The 19439-nt window shown below is 36.5% G+C and overlaps 2 protein-coding genes across 4 annotated transcripts in view; one reads left to right on the forward strand and one right to left on the reverse strand.

Annotated features, from left to right (window-relative positions):
- LOC117983483 (cell adhesion molecule Dscam2-like) overlaps window positions 1–2093 on the reverse strand; it is a 111381-nt gene extending 109288 nt beyond the window's left edge. For all 3 annotated transcript variants that reach the window (XM_069499589.1, XM_069499588.1, XM_069499591.1), the window contains exon 1: window positions 1893–2093. The gene's annotated coding sequence lies outside the window, so the exon portion shown is untranslated. The remainder of the gene's footprint in view (window positions 1–1892) is intronic.
- The window catches only part of LOC117983961 (serine protease inhibitor 77Ba-like), a 144147-nt gene that overhangs the window by 24549 nt on the left and 100159 nt on the right, over window positions 1–19439 (forward strand). The window lies entirely within an intron of this gene.

Genomic DNA, 19439 nt, shown 5'->3' on the forward strand with positions numbered 1-19439 from the left:
AGAACTGCCCGCATACCTTCTTCATAATTCCTTGTAGAGCTGGACCATTTTAAAAGTAGCGTGTGAAAAATCATAAGAAAACCTTTTTCATATTATGTAACTCTTACTTTCTTGTGAAAAATCACGGCAAAACCTTACGAAGTTTGAAAATTATTATCCTGCTGATGACATCGGTCATAGATACTAGCTAAGGCGAAAAACATCTAGTTAATACAACAATAAGTGATTTCCGCCACCCATGAACATTTGCAGCACCAGAGGAACCACAAAATCGTTGCCAGCCTGTAAGAAATTTGTTGGTCCGTCGCTTGAATAACCCCATGTAGTAATCTAGTCAATTATCGTCGCGTTCGTTGTAACGCCATACCTTCTATCGATGATTATTGCAACGAGATTATCCAGTGTATTTTGCATAGCCAACGCAACAAAACGTGAAATGCGACCAAAAGTTCGGCGTGCGTAGCTATCGGTACATGGATGCCATGTTCCGTGGTGTAGAGCGCTGAAAGACTCAGCGTAAAGTTCAGTCACGTCATTTTCGGTGCGTTTTGCAGTCACGACACAATATAGAGAAGTTGTATGTACTGGGCACGTTGTCGTCACGCGTGGCTGCCGTCATGTGTTTGTCTGATCAAGCCCTAACATACTCGTATGACATGGGTGGTTTATTATGACCATCAATAATGCTTGGTTCAGTAATGAGGACCCTAATCTGTAGCTGAACGTTATATTTAACAACTGAGGGAAAATTAGGTTTTATGTTTTTAATTTAGATAAAGATCTCAAGTCAAAGCTCCACGTCTCTATGGAAGTAATAATATACAACCCTGGAAACGGCCCACCATATTATTTGGAAACACTCTCGAAGGCGTAAACTTTAGAAAACCCCACGCCAATATTGATGTAGTTAGTCTGTGTTGCTATGCATAATAGGTATGTGTCACAGACATAATTAAATATTTGTCTTCACTTTTTAAATACAATTGTATGAGCTTTGCCTATCTGGAGTTTAATAATATCTTTGGTAAGTAATATTATATTATTTTCCATACAACATGTTTGACTAATTTGTATTCAAGAGTTACGTACGCAGTTTTAGTTTAGATATTTCTAAGTAGTTACCTAGGTACGTCAAAAAGGAATAGAGTTCTAAAAAAATACGAGACATTTCACCGCGGTTAATAGCCTCATCTGATGATGTACATACTAAAGTGGATTTCCCCGTTTCGTTATGTACAAGTTCATAATTAGTTCACTAACTAAGCCAACTAAAACTGTGTTCTAACTTTACTGAATGGCGCAAACTACGAAACTACCCATTTAGTAGTAATTAATGATAAATTTTATAGCTAAAAATGTTATACACTTAACTCTACAATTTTAATGTGGCGTATAATTTGTTAGTTCTTCTATAATAATTAATTATATTATATTGATAGGAAATATTAAAACGATAAATAAGTATCTCTATAAAACCTTTTTGTACAATTGTTACTTTGTAGAAAAGAAAAAATGAAGTTTAAATAGTTTTTAAATAGCCTACTTAGCAATTTTTTCGGCTAATTTTCACTAACCTACGAGGCTACGAATAAGTTCGTAACTTATGAAGGTGGCTGACCCAACTTGCCTGCTAACTTAATACTTACCTACTAAACTGTTGAAAATTAGTCCTAATAGCTAGCTATTCATGGAGCGAACTTCTAATCTCTACTTAGATACTAAATACTCATTTAGATTGAACTCTTTTTGCTCTAAAGTTTCTAAATTTCAAAACTCAAATTAAAAGCTAAAATTTCATTAAGTTTTTAGCCTTAAAACAATCCATTATGCTGAAGATATTACAGAATATAAACTGAAAATTTAAATTCATGAAAATTTAAAATTTTACTTACCGTAAATCCTCATGAATAACTTTACTAGCAAAGTTTTAATTAGGTAAGTCACTTTCAAACTATAATTTTTTGAAAATCTTAACACATTTTGAAGACTATCAAAATTCCATTTTTTTTGTTTTTTCAGAAAAAAATACAAGAGTTCGAATTATTCGTTCCCGCCAAACTGTATATCGGGCGACACTACCGCCCCCTGCAACAGTTCGCGCGTCACTGGAAAACGCCAGCGGAATGGGGATGGCACGGAAGCTGCAAATGATAGCGCGTTCCAAGTTTGAAACGATAAGGGTGGTACTCTATTGCTGAAATAATTTAATTATAAGTAGTTCATGCAAGTTTAATAAACAACTAGCCGTGCCCAAAGAGATTTCCCATCATCCCCTATTGACCCCCTTAAGGCCTTTTTTTGCAGCATACCCCCCCGATCTTTATATTTTAGGGTTCTTGAGTGTCAGTAAATTTAATATTAAATTTTCTTTAACCTTTCAAAGTTTAATTTATTTGTTATTTTATAAGATTGTATAATTTTTATTTATTTATTTGTTCACGCCACACTGCCCTCATGATACCTTCACCTGCCTTCACCACATAACAGCGAACTCCAGTTCGAAGTGGTAATTTCTAAGTCAACCTAGAACTCAAGTTCCAATCTGCGTGTTCGCTCGGTGTCTGAGGAGCTGAAGCATCCGGGTGTGTCGCGGAGCTTAAAGCGGTGGAGGTAATGGGTAAGTCCACCGTGACCGGTTCTACCCTTGGGTCTTCCAGTACGATGCACCAACTTTACCTATAGTAGATACTGTACGCCTGGCGGATGTCTGGCAAGAACAATAGGGTCGAAGCGACCCATAAGGGATGAATTTTTAAAGATCCTTTTGTAGTGTTCCTATCCTATAGGTATACCTTAAGAATTCCTGTGAAAAATTGCATCCTTCTAGCACGTAATAACATTAACAGTAGGCACCAGAATAGTACCTTACTGTTACTTCTAGATTCCATAGAACCCGATGTGCGTTGTTAGTCAGTTGAAAAATTGTACTTAACCTAGAAAACCTAATTTAAACTAGATAATACGGTATTTGACAACTAGTCAAATCAATAACTTTTTATCAAACGTCAAAACGCGCGCTTAGTATGCGAGATTCTATGGAATACCGGTGCCGGTGTGTGACGTCACAATCATTTCACGTGCTTTTTTTAGTTTAATCGATAATTTAAAATGGTTATTACACTTAAAACCAACAAAGGACGTGGATTTTACGTATTTTGGAAGACCCTCTATTTAATAATGACTGAGAAAACATTTATTTTGGATGTAGTCAAATACCCAATTATATTACCAACGCAGTGTTTAAATTGCTAATAATAATGATAAATACCTACTCTATAAAATTATAATGATTAGACTATTATTAAAACCTCTAAAAATGCGTATGAATAAAAAATATGTTTTATGAAAATGAAAAAGTCATTATATCGTTCTATAGGGACCAAAACTAAATAATGGACTCAAAATATTTAATGATTCAATTATATTAAAAATATTATGACTTACCCACGTAATTTTTGTAAACAGTTTAAAATTAGCGTTATGTAACTTGAATGAAATATAATATTATGTTATTAGTAGGTACTAAATCCCGCTCCGCTGTTTCATAAAACCACATCCTAAAACCACGTGACAGCGTTTTGGCGCGATACAGCCCTTCATCATACAAATTGTACACGAGTAAAATATGATTTGAATTTTGAATGCTTTTGACATTAGTTAAATGCCAATGTTCGTCGTTATTTTGCTGTACTTTGCATTTTAATTTAATGCTCCCCTTACAAATAACTTTTCTATTATTTTTATTATATTAGTTACAAAAAGGTTTAAAAATCATCAAAGATCTACCTACTGGCAGTAAATAATAAATGATAAGTATTAATAATGAGTGTCTCTGAGGAAATAAGGTTAGGTAGACTAACAATTTAAAAGTTAGTTCGTTTGTATAAAAAATTTAACTCCTCGGGCAACATTTTAACTTTTGGTGTCAAATTTCATGCCAAAAGTACGATTTTAGTCCTTATTTTAAAGTTAAGCCGTATTTTTGACATGACAGTTGACCCATAGAGTTAAAATGGCGCGTGAGGAGTCATTTTTTACGGATTATACGAGCATTTTTGTATAATAATAATATTATCCATGCGTTCTATCAATGATCATGAGCAACCAACCAACCAACGATCTCTGTTTGTATAAACATAATATATCTTATCTACTTATAGAAGTAAAGGAAATTTTTTTTTGCATATGACCAAGATAACAACATCCGGGCAGTACCTACATTATTATTTCATGGCAAAGTACAGAGGTCACAAAAATAACGAAAAAATTCGGAAAAAACTATCTCTGCAACGCGCAGCCAGAAAACGCCACAAATATTTTACGCTGTAAATATTTCAGCGTGTGGCTACTGGCTGTGTAAAAAAACAAAATACACCTCAAAGCAAGTTGACGTAGAAAGTTATACGAGAGAAATAAGTGCCGAATTCACAAATCTCATATTCCCCTAGACTGACGTGATCGTGACAGCGAACTGAGCTTGTGGCCCTCAGAACAAGGACTGTTAGAAGTAACCCTATTGTGACACTTACTGTTAGAGCGAGATAGCTAAATGCATTTAAGCTCTTGTTAGAACGTGACAAAATGATTATGTTTTGTCCTTATCACCGTGGCTACTTTTTTTTGTTTGTCAAAATGTATTTGTACGTGAGTATTTGACAAACAACGTGAAGTGTAGAAGGAATGACATTTCACAAGTAAGAAAATCTGCTTGAGTGAGAGGGACTGAGGGGGCCACGCTAGTTGCAAACCTGTGTTGTGGCCCAATTGTGACAGCCTATTTTTCATCGTCAATCATCATCAACTGATAGTCGTCCACCGGTGGACATAAGTAGATCTATTCTCCATCTATCCCACTCCCCACGGTCTTACACCGCCGCTTGTAACTATATCTCGACTCCCTGCGACTCGTTTGATGGCGTCTGTCCACCTAGTCAGCAATCTGCCAAGGCTGCACTTTCCGGTGCGAGGTCGCCATTCCAACACTTTGAGACCCTAATGTCTATTAATTCTTTGAACTGTGCGCCCCGTCCATTGCCATTTGCCACTTTTGATTCGGAACCTGCTGAGCTATGTCGGGTACTTTGGACATCAAACAATCAACATTATAACCATTCGGTAACTGGATGTTTTTGCACCATTATGACGTGAATAATGGAAAGGGATCGTGACGCTCTGCAATGTGGGATATGATGTAAGAGAGAGACGCAATCTCTTTCCAGAACAAGACCCACCTTATACAGCAACAGCCAATTTTGTCGGTTCAATAATCAAGGCGTGATCGATTTGAAAAAAATAAAAAAGTAATTTATCGCTTTTACTATGCTAAAATACATAATAAATCAACGTATGTGTGAATAGGTGATGAGTTGTTATACTGTTTGATGTATTGCGTCGTAATGAAACATTTTATATTTCTCTGTCGTGCGTACCTAAGTGAGCCGGGGAGAACTTAAATTGTAGATTTATTGTATGTCACAAACGCACTACTTATAGTGTCTCCAGATGGGTCTAAGAATAATTAGTATACTTATAGGTGAGTTGATCCACCACATTAGTACTTAAAGCATATTCCAAAATACGTAACGCGGCATTCAGAGATTAAACGAACTTAGTGTGCAAAATGAAAACAGAAACTCTTTCAAAAATTCCTCTTTCATTTCCGAAACGAATTATCCCGTCCGAATCTCGTATTATAGTTTTTTCCCTCCCCGGGGAGAAAATTAGTATGAATCCCGCATGCCGTCATTAAAACATCTGAAAGACTCAACTTCTGATTCGTAATTCATGAGACCATTAAGAACTTCCTGCAAACTTAAATCGACTTGCCTTGTACTAGAATACAAACTTATTTTGTAGTTCCGTGGATTCTTTTCAAACAATTTTCAACCTTGATTGCTTGAACAAGTGGCAGTTTTTGTTCAAACTTAATTTTATACTTTCATATTAAGTTTGTTAATGTGATCGGTATAGGAATGACATTGACAGATTCTGCAGAGTAATGATTAGTGTAATGTCCACCCTAATTTAAAGAACGCTTGGAAAAGAGGGATAAAAACTACGTTGGACTTAGCTCAAAAAATAAGAAAATTGTGAGAATTAAATAAAGTGAAAGTCATCAAAAATGCTGTACCAACTAATAACACGATTATTACCAGCATCATTTATTTACACTCCATTATCTCCTTAAGGCGAATGACATGTATCCTTCTGAGCCTTCTTAATAACCTCAATCTGAAATTGAAATTCCAGAGTGAAATGAGTAGGTATGCCGTATATGTACCTACCTACATAAATACATCCATCCATACTAATCTATACTATTATATGAAGAGGTAATGTCGTTAAGTTTGTTTGTAGGGGGTAATCTTTGGAACTACTGAACCGATTTTAAAAATTATTTCACCAGTAGAAAGCTACATTATTCCTGAGTGACATAGGCGTACGTCACTCAGGAATAATGTAGCTTTACATATATATACGGGATCTTAAAAAACCTAAATCTACGCGGGCGAAGCCGCGGGGATCAGCTATATTATATAAATGCAAAAGTGTGTCTGACTGTCTATCTCTCTGTCTATCTGTTAGATGTTTACGGCCCAACTGTTTAACCGATTTTGATGGTACAGAGTTAACTTACATCCTGTGAAATGGCATACTTTTAAGGCTACTTTTTATACCTGAAAATTAAAAAGTTCCCACGGGATTTTTAAAAAACAAATCGGACGAACTCGCGGGCCTCATCTAGTTTTATATACCTAACTAGATAACTACCTAGTTTCGTTTTTAAAAATGCGACGGAATTAAAAAGTAATAATATCAGAAGTGGTAATAAGCAGTCTAGACGGCTTCAGGCTGATTTGTCGGAAGGTACGCCTTAACTCAATATTTGATTTGCACCAGATGAGATCTCTATCATGTTATGAGCGTCTACGTTCTACATTTTAACTGTTAGGGTGAGTGCACGTTAACCTTTAATAATCAATGTTTAATATTAAATATAATAGTCATTGACCACAGAACTGAGCTGAATCCCTGTTTTGTGGGCAATGGGCATTCTTGAGGGAATGACCTTTGAATTGGCTCTATAAAACATTTTATACAAAGTCTGTGGAACCAGCCTTACAGTATTGACTCAAATTTGTATTGAAAAAAATTTAGCGAACGCAACATGTACCTACATGATTTCAAATGATTAAATAATAAACATGAAAGGATAAAGTGTAATTTCATTACATTTTCTTCGGAACAGTACCTATTAGAAATCACGTCATGCATTGCCAGACAAGTGTTGTGTTGTGGCAACCCCCTGCCAGACACCCTTAATCTTTAATAAATTGTTTGAGTTTAAAGGTGTCTGGCAGGGGATTGCCACATTACTGTGAGTCAAAATCGTATGATGATGGATATAGACTACTTTTGGTCCCGGAAAATCGAAGAGTTCTCACGGGATTTTTATAAACCTAAATCCACGCGGACGCAATTATCTAGTACTAGCTGATCCCCGCGGCTTCGCCCGCGTAGATTTAGGTTTTGTTATGTCACTCAGGAATAATGTAGCTTTCTACTGGTGAAATAATTTTTAAAATCGGTTCAGTAGTTCCAAAGATTACCCCCTACAAACAAACTTAACGACATTACCTCTTTATATAATAGTATAGATGTATGTTACTTATGTTGCCATATTATAATCGAACCATTGCATTGATGCATACGAATTAATATGATAACTGACAGCACAATTTAGGTCAAACGATTTAAGCAGCATAATATTCTACAAAACCTACGATCACACAGGACTTTTTTTTACAAAATTTGAACAAACCCAAAATTTGTTCTGTAAAGTGACACGAAAACTCGATTAAAGTTGCCTCGGAACTTGACGATAAAATTCATGAATTACAAATCAAAGTTATTGCGGGAGCGACGAGATTGTTAAGAACTTCTTCTTAAGTGTACTTTTTTATTTTCTACCCGCATTTACAGCGGGTTGAGAAATAATGAATCTCGCACAGTTTACTTATACTATCCTACTACTAACACATGAGTAGAAATCTACTATTTCGCACTAGGGCAGCGTGGTGGACTTTAGACAAAATTCTTCTCATTCTTAGACCGGTGCTCTCGGGTTGATCATGATGATGATCTACTACGTGGGTTATAAAATAAATATTTTTTATCTTGTTTCTGATATCCCGGGCTGATAACCTCTAACATTTCGGAGTTTTTTCTGAGAATTTTCCATAATGTTCTCAAAGGTGTGTGAAGTCTGCCTATCCACACTTGGCCAGTAGTGGCGGACTATGACCTAACCCTGTCTCACTCTGAGAGGTGGCCCGTTAGGGTTCCGTAGCCAAATGGCAAAAACAGAACCCTTATAAATTCGTCAAGTCTGTCTGTTTGTCTGTCGGTCTGTCAAGAAACCTACAGGGTACTTCCCGTTGACCTAGAATCATGAAATTTGGCAGGTAGGTAGGTTATAGCTGACATTTGGGGAAAAATCTGAAAACCGTGAATTTGTGGTTACATCACATGATCACACAAAAAAAATTAAATTGTGGTCATGAACTAATAATAAGTATTATCAATTTTCTAAGTAAGATAACTATATCAAATGGGATATCACACGGAACAGAAAAATCTGTTCCGTGGGATATCATATGAAAGGTCTTTACCTGTGCATTCTAAAACAGATTTTTATTTATTTTTATGTATCATACATAGTTTTTGAATTATCCTGCAAAATATCGAAAAAATACGACCGTAATACGGCGAACCCTCATTGCGCGAGCCTGACTCGCACTTGGCCGGTTTTTTTTATTCAGATACAAGTTAACACTTCACTGCGATCTCACCTGATGGTAAGTGATGATGCAGTCTAAGATGGAAGCGGGCTAACCAAGAAGGAGTATGGCAGTTTTAAACTCACACCCCTTTGGTTTCTACACGACATCGTACCGGAACGCTAAATCGCTTGGTGGCACAGCTTTGCTGGTAGGGTGGTAACAAGCCACGGCTGAAGCCTCCCACCAGGCCAAACCAGAGTAAAAATTTAGAAATTATAAAATTCCAAACTCCTGCCGGGAATCGAACCCTGGATCTCTCACTAATAAGACTTAGCGCTTACTACTGCGCCAGGGAGGTCGTCAAAAACACAAACGTTCATTGAAAATCATACGTAGGTATTTAGTTTAAATTATCCCAAATATTGCTTAATCTGAACTCCTTTACATCCATAAGGAGTAAGGACCACAAAGTTAAATTCAATAAAATTTTACGTCCTCAAGATCGTCATAAACCAAGTATATAGACTCGATTGCTTCAAATAGGTACCGTTTAATATTATAGCCGATAAGGATTTTTATATTTGGTTTAAGCTGATTTCATTGGAAATAAAAAATGACGAGACTTTTAGTACACCGAGCTCTTTCGTATAGCAAAAACAAACTATTCTCCACCACACAGAGACCACAGTGGCGAAACCTACAGTAGATAAAACTTAACTGAAACGTTCCGAATACAAAAAAGATCTCATAATGATCTCAAGGCGTCGCGTCGTTCTAATACAACGCAATTACGCAATGATCGGGCGAGTAAAGCGATGAACACGAATACCCGATCATCGCGCGAATGCCAATTAGGACACCTATTCGAGATCAGCGGGGCGATTGTCTAAAACCTGCATCAATCATTATTACAATCTCAATTGTTCTGATTGGTTGAATTTGTGCGATTCTTGTTGCAACAATGCATTGTGGCCAATAGTGAGCGAACATTAACCAATCAGAGATGATTGCGATCGTGACATTGTAGCTGTCAAACAACCGCGGTAGGGCCACAGTATGTTAGATCGCGCGTTCGTACGAGTAAAATTCGCGCGAATTTGTGATGATCGCGCATTTGCGTTGTGCTAGGACAACGCCTAAAAGTAAGCCACAGGCAGTTCACTCTACCACATGTATGTTGCGTCAATTTTTAATAGTTACTTGTCAATGCCCTGAATGGCACCTACTAGTATAAGAGCTAGCGCGCACCACGGTAGATTTCCGTACGTTTTTTCCCCGAAAAATCTGTGATCTATAGAACTATATGGAAGTGCGCGTACTGCGGAATTAATTCTACACCGGATTTTGATACATTTAAATTCAAATTTATGGATTTTAAAACGCACCGCAACTAACCGCACCTTGGTGCGCTCTAGCCCTAAACTCTAGAGTTTAAAGTTCAAAGATCTACGGTTGATAATGGGACAGACGCCTTAGGTAGTTAACTGGCTTCTATAAACTAGTACAGTTAAGGCGAGTGGCTCATGCTTGTGTGTAAGTCATATCGGTATAAGCAAGGTTCAGTAAATGAGTGCGTTCGCGAGCGCTTGCTCGCGACTGATTGGTCTGACATGCACGCACACTTACGCAATGTCCGTGTATACGAAGTAACCACAAGTAAAGTTCACTCGCCTTCGTGAATTGCAAGAACTGTAATCACATACATATTATTTAAAGAATGTTATAGTTTTCCTGTAGTCATCTTTGTACTAACAATCGTAAACTTGAATTTTGTTGTACCTAGTAACGATCAATAACAAAGATAGATATCGATAGCTTTGCATCATTGCATTGCTCGAATACTCCAGAGAAATGTTCTAGAACTGTCAGCTTGCCATAGAAGCTCGGTAGCGCTCGAGTTTCGACAAATTGTATTGACTGGATATAAACTGACTAGGAAATATCTAGAGCTATCATTTGCATAATAGCCAAAGGCTCCACATTTAGTCTAACAGGAGCCTTTCCTCGCAAATTCGACTTTTTTTTAACTCATTTATTTATGTAATTGTACGAAATATAAGTAGTTACCACGGAATATACCCGACTAGTTTCGAACCCGTCCGGGATCCTTACATGGGTATTTGCTTGCGATGAGACACTATACCTATAGAGTACCTATGAATCTAACTAATCTTTGAAACAAATTTTTAAAATGGCGAGCTATCTAGCAGGTGCCCACTTAATGTTAAGAGATCACCGCCGCCCGTGAACATTAGCAGCACCATAGGAAACGCCAACGCATTGCCGGCCTTTCAGGAATTTGTTGGTCCGCCCGTTGAATAACCCTATGGTGTAATCGAGTGGGAACTAAATTCCCAGTCGTATTAAACTGAGTGGTTAGATATTTTTATCTCATCCTTCTCTATCTATCCATTAGATTAATTATAGGAAGACGGAACACGGATAATCCTAAGCTTCAAATTGATGGTTTTATCCTAAAATCCTTATTTACTGCAAAGATAACAAAATATTTTACACAATTTGTAAACGACAGTTTTAAGTATCACAGTAAAATATTCGTTATCGCGCGAAATTGGAGACATCATGGCGTGATTAATATTATTGCTGTGTTTTGGGAAATGGCTGTTTAGAGATAAAACTCGGTGCCTGCCTTAGTATCTATACCTACAAATCTCTATCCATCTTTACACTCCTGTAATTTGTCTTGTAAGTGAACACCATAGACTACTTTCTAGCCTGAAAACTCAAAAAGTTTTTACAGGATTTCAAAAACCTTAATCCACGTGAACGAAGTCACGGGTATTGTCCATAGATAATATTATTCTGTATACCTAGTATAAGGTATTGTCGCGAATCGCGTGGTAAATAATTTCATTCGGTATTATTTCAAAAATGACATCAAAATATTCTAAATACATACCTCCCAGTTAAAGTCCAATATAATATATAGAGTTTACATTTTGACTTTAATAAAATTAAACAGTGTTTCACCTAAACTTAACGTGACTTAACCATCAAACCACAATGTTTGCCATTGTGTGTACGTACCCTCATTATTGAATTTGCTTTAGAATCTTGTGGGTAAACCCTTATCTTAGCCATCCTCTTGGGTTGTAATTAGGCTTGAAGTATCATCCCATACAACGAAAAAAAATATTATCTACTGTACTAACTGATACTCAGTGTTTTTTAGATTTCTGTTTCCTGTAGGACTACTTTCCGATATAAAAAATAGCATCCTATGTCCGTCTTCGATATTCTTTAACTTTTATAAAGATACAAAATACTTTATGTAAGTATACCAACAGACCCAGAGGGTGTAACCAGAACGCTAACAAAAACTTAGCGTTATTGTTATACTACCTAAACACAATCCAATACCAATAACCATTTGCCTCGTTTTGTAGTTTTAGTGATTTAGTACTTTTTAAACCCGCAATGTATAGGGTGCAAAACTCGGGTCAATGCCCGTCTACGGCACGGCATTGACTCCGAGTGTCCTACTTGCGCAACGTTCATTGACCTCTAGCTCAGTCAGTCAGATGTTTTATTTGCAATATATCGTAAACTTTTACAAAATTATAGGATTTTTTTTTATTTTTCGCGTTTTTTTATCGTATCAGTACCTAATCATCAGTACTATCACCTGTCTTCGTTTTTGCCAGCATTCTGGTTACACCATGTTTGTATGTACTAACTTATATTTAAGTATGTAGGTAATTTAATATATTTTATCTACCAGTAATGTGAAAATGACTCCTACAATTTGTCGATCAAATTATGGAAATTAGTATTTTATTGGCACTGATTTATGGAGGATGGATCGAATAATAATGATTCATCTACATAATTTTTTTGGAGCTCTATCAGTTTAGGACTCGAGAGTCTTAACAATTTTTTTATATCTATAGCAAGTACTATGTAGTTAATCAAAATATTTAAAAGGAAAACGTGACTGACTGACTGATCTATCAACGCACAGCTCAAACTACTGGACGGATCGGGCTGAAATTTTGCAGGCAGATAGCTATTATGACGTAGGCCGTTTTATACGCTTAGAAAGGATTTTTGAAAATTCGACCCCTAAGGGGGTGAAACAGGGGTTTGAAATTTGTGTAGTCCACGCAGACGAAGTCGCGAGCACAAGCTAGTTAGTTATATTACGGAAACAAAAATCCACGTAAAAACTTGTAACTTTTTTGAACTTAATAAAATTATTTCATGTAGAACCACCTTGCATTTGACAAGGCAAGAACTACAGACTCTGTACCACCGCAACCGATTCGGAAAGCCGAGTCTACTAAGAAGAGCTTTTAAATAGGTATGGTATTAAAACTATGTAGAAATCCGGCCACTGAATCTCGATTTATAAAAGACCAGATACGCCAGATTCTGTCTGTATTTTATGAAAAGGAGAGATATCGGAAAATAATCCAAATTAATAGCCACTGCATTAATACGGGCGATCCATTTATTCCATTGATTAACGACGTCAATACCCAGTACACGGAATATTAATTTATATTATTAACTAGCGACACACCCCGGTTTCATGCGGGTGTAATTTTTTATTGAGGATTTTCCAAAAAAAAATCTTTCACACAGAATTTGTCCTGACAATTACAAACACAGCAAATAAAACAATCAAATCGTGATAGCCGTTCTTAAGTGATGATCCTTCATAGGTAGATCATCATTATCATGATCAACCTACGGGCGGCTCACTACTGAGCACGGGTTTCCTCTCAAAATAGTCCGTGACGCCGCTGCAAGCCCAGTGCATACCTATCGTCAGACTTAAAGTTATGCAATTATTATATTCATAGATATATTATATTATATTCATAGATTCAGAGTAAATGAGTACCCATATTATAAATGTGAAAGAGTGTGTGTTTGATGGTTTGTTGGTTTATTGGTTTGTTGGTTTGTTTGTTTGTCCTTCAATCACGTCGCAACGGAGCAACTGATCGACGTGATTTTTTGCATGGGTACCTATAGTTAAAGACCTGGACAGTGACATAGGCTACCTTTTATCCCGGGAAATCAATGAGTTCTCATGGGATTTTTAAAAATCTAAATCCACGCGAACGAAGTCGCGGGCATCAGCTATTAGTATAATAGTACGGTACGCAAAAGTAAGTAAGAAGGGGTGGCAAAGCAAACCATTTCATTAGGGAGACTTTAGTTTCCTCGGCGTTTCAAAAATGTTTTACGAGTATTGTTCTCTCTAACTTTGAGGTGTTCCGTTGTTTGGAGCCGGTGCAAGATTTTTTAAAAATTTCTTCATTTTCATTTTCGAGACGATTAAAAATGTAACGAGTCTAATTGTTTGAAAATAGAGCGCCCGCGGCCAAGTCTTGTAGGTAAAATGAAAACGCCATTGCCTTTTACTTATTTTTTTGCCTTTATTCCTTTTGTATTTTTATGCTATTGAACCACAAAGTGCGTGAGACGTGTCCTTTGCGTGATAAATATTCCACGATAGCTCCCTTACTTCTGAAGGTCGTAGATTACCTACGGTTTTTTTATATCCTGATGTTACTTATCTTATAATTAAATTGAGGAACTTCTAAGCAAAAATGAATTCTGACTAAATGAAAACGACCGAGCGATAAAGGTAGCCACTGCCTACTTTCATGCTCTACATTATAGGTAGGTATGTATTGCATAAAAAAAACAATTAATACCAGTTCATTATAAAAAATTGGTCAAGTGTGAGCGGACTGAGAGCGAAGTCTTAGTAATAGAGTCCCGTTGACAGCCTTGGGTACAGAACCCTAATAAAAAGCAACGTATTGGCAGTTCCTCTGGTCCTGTTAATGTTTATGACCAACGGTAATATCTCTTAAAATTATGTAGCCCGGTAGCTCATTTCATTTGCTCGTTATTTTTGTAAATACGTCAATGAAAATTATTTATACCCTTCTATATAACGCTGGTAGTACGTAGTATATTCCCCTAGTAACAAAATGCAAGGCTTAGCTCTAACTTTACTGAATAGAATCCCGGCGGAGGCTTCGAGGTAACTTCTGACAGTTGAAACTGAGTCGATAAGCCTTGTATTCTTGTATACTGTGACTCTAGACGTTAGTGTTTTCACGTTTAGATTGTTTTTGAAATATATCCAAAAAAAACTTTTTGTTTTGAATCGCTTGACTCAAAGTTCTCAATAATTGTTGATCGAAGCTCAAAGTAAATTGCGAAAAAGATTCCTTGGATTTTTAATTCAACTAAACTTTGACTGAACTACAGAATAGCTCATCAGTACCCTTATTATAAATCTGTACCCTTATTATAAATGCGAAAGTGTGTTTGTTTGTTGTTTTTTGTTTGTTGGTTTATTGGTTGGTTGGTTTGTTGGTTTGTCCTTCAATCAAGTCGCAACGGTGCAACGGATTGAAGTGATTTTGCATGGGTATAGATAAAGACCTGGAGAGTGACATAGGCTACTTTTATCCCGGAAAATCAAAGAGTTCCCACGGGATTCTTAAAAAACCTAATTCCACGCGGACGAAGTCGCGGGCATCAGCTTAGCTAACACTTTATTCATAATTTCAAACAATTGTCAACCCACTACAAGGGTCTCCTCTCAGAATGAGAAGGCTTTAGGCCACTAGTCAATTACGGATTGGCAGACTTGACACACCTTTGATTACTTTATGTAAGTATAAACTATCAGGCATGAAGACTTTCCATGGAACTAAGTAGTTAGGCTTATTACAGATTATCTTACGATGTTTTCCTTCGCTGCTCTATAACAAAATGATATACTTAATTGCTTAAAATGCTTTAATTTTAACCCTTGTCGTCGAAATAGTGCCGCATGTCTAGATACGAACACTATAAACGTTTGTCTTCTATTGCGATATCGTTAAGGTTGATTGAGGCAGCGCACGTCTGAGCTTGTGGCATATCTAGTGGTTACAAAGTTAAACATTCATGTCTTGTTACAAATTAATAATAGGTATATATCTCCCAGTTGCTAATGCTCAGCTCTAACTTTAATCAATATAATCCCGCTGGAGGCTTCAAGGCAAGTTATGACAGGTGATTCACGAGGAGTCGATAAGCCTTCTCTAGGGGAAAATGAAATACAGCCAAGCGGTTTAGCGTTCTTAGGTACTACGTTACATAGCTATACTAATCCATATCTCTCTCTCCATGTCGTACCTATTCCTCATTGCTGAGGGTTGTGACCCATTTCCATTAATCACGTGATGGTAGAGTTTGCTTGGGATAGGTAATATTGTGGTGGGTTCCCAAAGAAAATGCGTTGTCTGGTTTCTCGGTCCAGTATGTTCAATATAGATTGATTTTCGATCAGCTTGTCTGTAATTCATTCATTTTTAAGGTTCCGTACATCAAAATGAAAAAAAAGGAACTCTTATAGGATCCTACTCACTTCGTTGTCTGCTTGTCGTTGTTATAGCACAAGTAAAGGAAAAAATCCAAAAACCGTGAATATGTGGTTACACCATAAGAAAAAAATTAAAATGTGTTCATTGGTAACCTGAATTCAGTACCCTTATTTTAGTAACCTTATTATTTCAGTACCCTTATTTCAGTGTCCTTATGATATAATATGTAAATTGTCTTTTTATAGGTAGTTTGTGTCCTATTCATAGAAGATATTCATGAATTAATCATGATCAAGAATTAATTGATGTATAAGTAGGCTCTTTTATTAACCGACTTCAAAAAAAGGAGGAGGTTCTCAATTCGTCGGAATCTTTTTTTAATAATATGCATTGCACAGATTCAAAAGTGTTTCCACAATAATTATTAAAACAATACGCAGGCGATCAATAGCAATTTCAAAATGGCGTAGTGTTTCGAAATGAATGATCCAATATAACTCTTAATCGTAGTACGCCGACCAACAATACTCTATTGTCTCATCTCTTGATACACAGTCGGCATTTAGTTACCGTTCGCTAAAAGTAGGTGCATCCTCTACAGTAAAGCTAAATAATATAGGTAGTTACTAGCTGAGGGTCACGGTTTCGATGTGGATTTTCAGTTGACAAAAAGCCCGTGGGAATCGTAAATTTTCTGAGATGAAAAGTATCCTATTTTCAATTGCATTTTCACAGTTACATGTAATATAACTAGCTTTTGCCCGCGACTTCGTCCGCATGGACTATACAAATGTCAAACCCCTGTTTTACCCCTTTAGGGGTTGAATTTTCAAAAATCCTTTCTTAGCGGATGTCTACGTCACAATAGCTATCTGCATGCCAAAATTCAGCCCGTTTGTCCAGTAATTTGAGCTGTGCGTTGATAGAGTCAGTCACAGTCAGTCAGGTTTTCATCAGGTAAAAGACAGTTGGATCTCTTCCACATTTTTCAAATATGTGCCTACAGGTTTCCTTATAATGTTTAACTACCTTGATAAAAAGAAAGCAAACTTGTAGTTGGAAATGAAAACTTCAAAGTTACCTCCTGTACGGATTTAAAAATTTGGAGTCCGTTTAAACGAATATATATCCTAGCTTACCTAAATATATTATACTAGCTGATGCCCGTGACTTTGTGCGCGTAGATTTAGATTTTTAAATATCCCGTGGGAACTCTTTAATTTCCTGGAATAAAAAGTAGCCTATGTCACTCTCCAGGTCTTTAAATATACTCATGCAAAAAAATTCGATGATCCGTTGCTCTGTTGCGACGTGATTGAAGGACAAACCAACAAACCAATAAACCAACAAACAAACACACTTTCGTATTTATAATATAGGTAGTTATTTTCATGATTTTTCACCCTTATGTAGTTCATGGGCTGCAATTATGTTCGCTATGGGAGTTGAATGAATGGCAGCAGAATACAGGGAATAAATTCACAGAGCCATCCACCTACTAAGTGCTATAATTTTAATATTTGTATAAAATGTAAAGATTTATTGTATGATTTACTGTAGTTTCTCATTAAAACGACAGTAATAATTATTAATCTTACCATAGTTTATACGTAAACCAAGTATTTAATTTTATTTTATTTAAAAATCTTTGTTGCAGACACATACCTATTATTTTATTTTAGTATGACCATTTTACTTTTTTTGCAAAATATCGGCCACGCATGAAACCTGTATTAATATATAGCTGGCATCAATACATACAAGTATTGTACGAGACAAATCTTCCAAAGTATCACGTTTCTGAGATAATAATAATATGTTTCTCAAAGTTGCACTGGTGGCTAAAGTAAAACGGCGGACTACTAGGTAGGCCAAAACCAGTACCCCTTTAAAATTAAAATCAAGTTCCTATGCGATGCGTGGTCTGTGTAAAGAATGAACCAAGAGTCATATTGTGTAAAGGGACAGACTTGGCCCAACAAACAGCTATTGTTTAAAGCGCTCCGTGGTTTCGCTTTCCGCTAATGGCTGTATTATTTGTTTGAAGTGAGTCCCGTTGGATAGCAGGCGCTTTGAAGGGTTGAATCAATTTCTATGGGACACTGAAGTATTAGTAATTAAGCATTAGAGGGTTGTTTATATGTGCCTATCTTGTATTGAAATTCTACAAGTCTAAGCATTGAAACGTAATAATTAGTTATAACGTAATAATTTGAAACGTAATAGGTAATTGCAATCACCGGGATAATGCGATATTGTTACAATTTGGTTGACACATACATATTTTTGGCTCAAATACACAAACAAAGGTAATCGGGTATAAAAATATTCGATTCGAAATCGATGAGGAAAAAAGTTATCAAACATTGAAAAGACTCAATAGGTTTTTCTTTCAGGGTAGGTACTAAAATTATTTGAATTTTTTTGTGATTCCCATGACGTACAACAACATGACCTATGGCAGTGTAGTTCATAGCCGTATTTGAATACATACTATAAATTTCGCTTGTGTCCGCCACCGCGGCCTTGGTTGCCGCCGGTTGCCATACTAATTATGACCTGCCAGTAAATAGGTTCCTGTCTAACTAATGCTTACCCTGGCTTCAAACACTGTGCACGCCACTGTAGGTACCCCAAGAGATTTTCAAAAAAACGTATAAAAAATTTAGGTAACATGGTCATACAGCATTCATATATTAAACTATACAATGTTCTTGTTCTATGCAAGTAAAAATGCCTTGGTTACAAGTTTCTATTAAGTTACAAAGCTGAGACCACAAGTTTGCCAACTAGATAACTGCCACTGAGAGGCATAACATTCTAGGACACACAAACTTAGTCAAGTTAGTTGAAATCTTAATACCTAAGTACTCTCAAGTGTGTTGGAAGTAAGGTGCGGTCTTAATAAGAACGATGTTCTACTCTCACGTTTCTAGAGTCAATAGTTCCTAGAAACATGAGAGTTGCCCGTAAGTTGGGTAAAGTGTTGGGCGCACACAATCTGCGATAATATCAACGTGACAGAAAGCAGCAGCTAAAAGTTATGATACAACGAACTATATGAGTATATACACTATCTAACACACATAGGAGCTGCTCCGCTGTAATCGCACGTAGCAATGTTCATACATTGTTTAGTAAATTTTACACGCGTACGCACGCATTTAGTATGACATCCTGTTTGCAGTTTCCGTCATGTGTTTTTTGTACCAAATTATCACTAATTTTTATTTTTATTATCGGTTGGAGAAAACTGGTTGTGACAGACAGACAAACACCATTTGTATAAATAAAA

Source organism: Maniola hyperantus, chromosome 7 (genome assembly GCF_902806685.2).
Source record: "Maniola hyperantus chromosome 7, iAphHyp1.2, whole genome shotgun sequence".
In the NCBI taxonomy this organism is placed as follows: Eukaryota; Metazoa; Arthropoda; class Insecta; order Lepidoptera; family Nymphalidae; genus Maniola; species Maniola hyperantus.